Below are 6,319 nucleotides of genomic sequence, written 5' to 3' on the forward strand. Positions count from 1 at the left end.
ACATAAAGGTCCACCCTGAACCTAAATGTGTCTGAGCAGTCAGTGTTGTATTGTGGCTACTACTTCACTTTTGTATCACTCTATCTTATTAGCAAGCTACATTTCTAGGTTAACAGTTCTACCAAATGTGAATATGAAAGTTTATTTTTAATGAGACAATATTGCAAATTGTGGTCAACCAACATCTTTTCACCAAATATTTCAAACATAAAAAATGAGAATCTTTTTTCTCATTTTATAGAGACACTACAAATTGGTAGCTGCCCATAACATTAGACAAACTGGATTCTTAAGAGTGGCTTCTCAACAGCATATCATTTAATTATAACTGTTGCCTGGTACAGGGAAAACTAACAAGTGTTTTTAAAGCATCATTGCAACATTGTATTCCTGATAATTTAAGTAAACCGAACTATGAGTAAATGAATGATACATGCCTAAAATTGAGCATGGTCTATACTGTCAGTGGCCACTGGACTTAGGACTAGTCCAAGACTTTGATCTAGATTTTGACCTAGACCTAGACTGTGATCTTGACTGAGATTTGGATCTAGGTGATTCTTTTTTCCTTGATTCCTTTTCATATCTTGAGCCAGACTTATAATGTATTTTGGAATCTGTTTTAGAGGTGCCTCTAGTTTTAGTGTGAGATGCAGACCTAGAACATGATTTAGCCTTCATTTCTTTCTTGGGCTGGGACTTGGACCGTGATCTTGAATTGGATTTTGATCTGGAAAAAGATTGATTTCGGTGTTTGAATCTGTCATTGTCGGAATGGCTTCTGCTACGCCGTGGTCTTCCAGTCTGTCTACTGTTTCTAGGACAGTATGATCTTCTATAGTTGTAATCAGAAGACCAACTTCTTGATCTTCTCCTTTGATAACTTTGGCTTCTAGAATGCCTGTATCTGTCATAATCATCATAGCCTGAAGAACTGTACACATTCCTCTCTTCCTTGGCTTTCATCTGATTTGGTGTCTTTCAATTCCCCTGGGCAAACTGTATTTCAATCTGCTGACCACAAATCCACTTTCTGTCCAAATTATGTAAAGCGTCTTCAGCATCACGAACATCCTTAAATTGTATATAGGCAAATCCTCTTGGATGGCGAATGTAGAAATCAAGTGGAGCATACACATCAACTATAGGACCAATAACGACCAAATTCACGCCGCAAGTCTTCAGACCTGGTGTCCTTGGCCACGTTCCTGAAGAACAGAGACGTGTTGAGGGGATGCAGGCAGTGGGATCTGGCTGCGGCATGTCTCGGCCAGACACACTAACGGGCTCAGCAAACCGTGCGTGGCAAGACTATTTTTATTCTTATTTTAAGCTTGATTTGCATTGCATTTTTAAAAATATATTTTTAATTAATTAATTCATTAGTTTGTGGAGACAGACAGAGTCTCATTGTGTTATCCAGGTTGGTCTCGAATGTCTGGCCTCAAGCACTTGTCTCACTTTGGCTTCCCAAAGTGCTGGGATTACAGATATATGAGCCACTGTGCCTAGCCTAAAATACATTTTTTAAAAGGTAGAAAAAACTAAAAATTTCTAAGGCGTTTGCAGTACATTGCCACAGTATTTTAAAAAGAGGTTGTGCCGATTTTTCCTGCCACCAGTACTTTGATCAGTTTTGCCACATAGATGACACTATATCACTACTGACTTTTACAAATTTGATTTTTCTTTCATGCTAAAATACACGTACAATTAGCCATTTAACTATTTTATTTTTAAATTATTTTTACAATTTTTAACTGTATAGCTTAGTGACAGTAAGTATATTCACATTGTTGTACAGCTATCACCACCACCTGTCTCTAGAAATTTTTCATCTTCTCAAACTCCATGCGTATTAAACATTAACTCCCCATTTCTCACTCTCCCAGTCCCTGACAAACAACCATTCTACTTTCCCTCTCTATGAATTTGACTACTTTAGTTACCTCATATAAGTGGAATCAGACAGTATTTGCCCTTCTTCATTTAGCATAATGCCTCAGGGTTCTTCCATGTTGTAGCATGTGTCAGAACTTACTTCCTTTTTAAGGTTGAATAATATCCCATTGTATGCATATATTGCATTTTGTGTATTCATTCAGGTGTCTGTGGATACTTGGGTTGCTTCCAGCTTTTGACTGTTGTGAATAATGCTGCTATAAACATGGTGTACAAATATCTCTTCAAATCCCTGTCTTTAATTTTTTTGGATATAGATGGAGAAATGGAGCTGCAAAATCATATGACAGTTCTACTTTTAATCTTGTTAGGAACTGCCATACAGTTTCCATAGAGGCTGCACCATTTTACATTCTCAACAGTAGTGTACAAGCGTCTGATTTCTCCACATCCCCACCAACACTTACTTTCTGTTTTTGTTTTTGTTTTGTTTTTTTAAATAATTGCTACCCTAAGGGATTTGAAGTGGTATATTGTAGTTTTGATATGTATTTCCTTAATGATTAGTGATGTTGAACATTGTTTTATGTACTTCTGGCCATTTGTATATGTTCTTTGGAGAGAAGTCTATTCAAGTCCTTTGCCCATTTTTTTTTAATTGGACTGTTTGCTTTGTTGTTGTTGAGTTGTAGTTCTTTATATATCCTGGATATTCACCTCTTATCAGATGTATGATTTGCAGATATTTTCTCCCATTTCATGGGTCACCTTTACTCTGTGTTAATAGTGTCTTTTGAGCACAAAAGTTTTTGATTTTGGTGAAGTCCATTTTATCTATTTTTTTCTTTTGTTACCTATGCTTTTGGTGTCATATCCAGTAAATTATTTTCAAATCTAATGTCATGAAATTTTCACCATGTGTTTTCCTCTAAGAGATTTATAGTTTCAGTTCTTATGTTTAGCTCTTTGATCCATTTTGAGTTAAGTTTTGTAGATGGTGTAAATTTAGGGTTCAACTCCATTATTTTCAGTGTGGTCCTAGTTTTCCCAAAATGATTTGTTGAAAATAGTGTCCATTCCACATTGAATGGTCTTGTTACCCTTCTGGAAAATTGACCTTTTATGTAAGGGTTTGTTGCTGTCTCTTATACACATCTAGATGTGTATAAGAGACAGGTCATAATCATCATAGCCTGAAGAACTGTACACATTCCTCTCTTCCTTGGCTTTCATCTGATTTGGTGTCTTTCAATTCCCCTGGGCAAACTGTATTTCAATCTGCTGACCACAAATCCACTTTCTGTCCAAATTATGTAAAGCGTCTTCAGCATCACGAACATCCTTAAATTGTATATAAGCAAATCCTCTTGGATGGCGAGTGTAGAAATCAAGTGGAGCATACACATCAACTATAGGACCAATAACGACCAAATTCACGCCGCAAATCTTCAGACCTGGTGTCCTTGGCCACGTTCCTGAAGAACAGAGACGTGTTGAGGGGATGCAGGCAGTGGGACCTGGCTGCGGCATGTCTCGGCCAGACACACTAACGGGCTCAGCAAACCGTGCGTGCAAAGACTATTTTTATTCTTATTTTAAGCTTGATTTGCATTGCATTTTTAAAAATATATTTTTAATTAATTAATTCATTAGTTTGTGGAGACAGACAGAGTCTCATTGTGTTATCCAGGTTGGTCTCGAATGTCTGGCCTCAAGCACTTGTCTCACTTTGGCTTCCCAAAGTGCTGGGATTACAGATATATGAGCCACTGTGCCTAGCCTAAAATACATTTTTTAAAAGGTAGAAAAAACTAAAAATTTCTAAGGCGTTTGCAGTACATTGCCACAGTATTTTAAAAAGAGGTTGTGCCGATTTTTCCTGCCACCAGTACTTTGATCAGTTTTGCCACATAGATGACACTATATCACTACTGACTTTTACAAATTTGATTTTTCTTTCATGCTAAAATACACGTACAATTAGCCATTTAACTATTTTATTTTTAAATTATTTTTACAATTTTTAACTGTATAGCTTAGTGACAGTAAGTATATTCACATTGTTGTACAGCTATCACCACCACCTGTCTCTAGAAATTTTTCATCTTCTCAAACTCCATGCGTATTAAACATTAACTCCCCATTTCTCACTCTCCCAGTCCCTGACAAACAACCATTCTACTTTCCCTCTCTATGAATTTGACTACTTTAGTTACCTCATATAAGTGGAATCAGACAGTATTTGCCCTTCTTCATTTAGCATAATGCCTCAGGGTTCTTCCATGTTGTAGCATGTGTCAGAACTTACTTCCTTTTTAAGGTTGAATAATATCCCATTGTATGCATATATTGCATTTTGTGTATTCATTCAGGTGTCTGTGGATACTTGGGTTGCTTCCAGCTTTTGACTGTTGTGAATAATGCTGCTATAAACATGGTGTACAAATATCTCTTCAAATCCCTGTCTTTAATTTTTTTGGATATAGATGGAGAAATGGAGCTGCAAAATCATATGACAGTTCTACTTTTAATCTTGTTAGGAACTGCCATACAGTTTCCATAGAGGCTGCACCATTTTACATTCTCAACAGTAGTGTACAAGCGTCTGATTTCTCCACATCCCCACCAACACTTACTTTCTGTTTTTGTTTTTGTTTTGTTTTTTTAAATAATTGCTACCCTAAGGGATTTGAAGTGGTATATTGTAGTTTTGATATGTATTTCCTTAATGATTAGTGATGTTGAACATTGTTTTATGTACTTCTGGCCATTTGTATATGTTCTTTGGAGAGAAGTCTATTCAAGTCCTTTGCCCATTTTTTTTTAATTGGACTGTTTGCTTTGTTGTTGTTGAGTTGTAGTTCTTTATATATCCTGGATATTCACCTCTTATCAGATGTATGATTTGCAGATATTTTCTCCCATTTCATGGGTCACCTTTACTCTGTGTTAATAGTGTCTTTTGAGCACAAAAGTTTTTGATTTTGGTGAAGTCCATTTTATCTATTTTTTTCTTTTGTTACCTATGCTTTTGGTGTCATATCCAGTAAATTATTTTCAAATCTAATGTCATGAAATTTTCACCATGTGTTTTCCTCTAAGAGATTTATAGTTTCAGTTCTTATGTTTAGCTCTTTGATCCATTTTGAGTTAAGTTTTGTAGATGGTGTAAATTTAGGGTTCAACTCCATTATTTTCAGTGTGGTCCTAGTTTTCCCAAAATGATTTGTTGAAAATACTGTCCATTCCACATTGAATGGTCTTGTTACCCTTCTGGAAAATTGACCTTTTATGTAAGGGTTTGTTGCTGGGATCTTTATCCCATTGGTATATACACCTGTCTTTACATTAATAACACACTGGTTTGATTTTTAAATTTTTATTATTTATCATTTCAACTTTTATTTAAGATTCAGGGAGTACATGTGCAAGGTTTGTGACATAGGTATATTGCATCATGCCGAGGTTTGGGGTGTGATTGATCCTGTCATCCAGTTACTATGCAGAGTACCCAAAATAGTTCTTCAGCCCTTGCTCCCACTTCTTCTCCCTTTTTGGAGTCCCCAATGTCTATTATTTCCACCACTGTGTCTGTATGTGCTGAATATTTAGCTCCTAATTTATAAGTGACAACATCTCGTATATGGTTTTCTGTTCCTGTGTTAATTCACTTAATATAATAGCACTCAACAGTATGCATGTTGCTGCAAAGAACATGATTCCCCCCCCTCCTTTTTTTTGTGGCTGCATAGCATTCCATGGTATATATGTAACACATTTTCTTTATTCAGTCTACCATGTATGGGCACCTGGGCTGATTCCGTGTCTTTGCTATTGTGAATAGTACATCTGTAAACAGAGATAATTTTAGTTTAGTTTTTCCTTTCTAATTTTGATGTATTTTATTTCTTTTACTTGCCTAATTGTCCTAGCTAGTACTTTTTTTTATTACTGTGTTGATTAGAAGTGGTGAAAGTATTTGTCCTTTCCTTCTTTCTAATCTTAGAGAAGAGATTTCAGGGATTTACCATTCAGCATGATTTTTTTTTTATGTTGAACTATCCTTGCATCCCAGGAATAAATCTCATTTGGCCATGGTGTAGGATTCTTATAATGTGCTATTATATCTATTTGCCAGTATTTTGTTGAGGATTTTTACACGAATATTCATCAGAAGTATTGGTCTGTCATTTTTATGTTTTGTCTTTGTCTGGCTTTGGTGTCAGGGTAATGCTGGCCTCGTGAAATAAGTTTGGAGATATTTTGTTCTTCCATTTTTTGGAAGAGTTTGAGGGTGATTGGTATTCATCTTTAAATGTTTGGTATAATTTTCTAGTGAAGCCATTTGGTTCTGGATTTTTCTTTGTAGGTAGGGTTTTGATTACTTATTCAGTCTACTTTCCAATCAATATACTTA

At 35.8% G+C, this 6,319-nt stretch overlaps 1 protein-coding gene and 1 pseudogene across 1 annotated transcript in view; one reads left to right on the plus strand and one right to left on the minus strand.

Annotated features, from left to right (window-relative positions):
• GTF2A1L (general transcription factor IIA, 1-like) overlaps window positions 1–6,319 on the plus strand; it is an 84,260-nt gene that overhangs the window by 51,474 nt on the left and 26,467 nt on the right. The gene's annotated exons all lie outside the window — the stretch shown is intronic.
• Window positions 463–3,432, minus strand: LOC105540848 (annotated as a pseudogene).

The sequence above is a fragment of the Mandrillus leucophaeus genome, unplaced genomic scaffold (genome assembly GCF_000951045.1).
Source record: "Mandrillus leucophaeus isolate KB7577 unplaced genomic scaffold, Mleu.le_1.0 Scaffold229, whole genome shotgun sequence".
NCBI lineage: Eukaryota > Metazoa > Chordata > Mammalia > Primates > Cercopithecidae > Mandrillus > Mandrillus leucophaeus.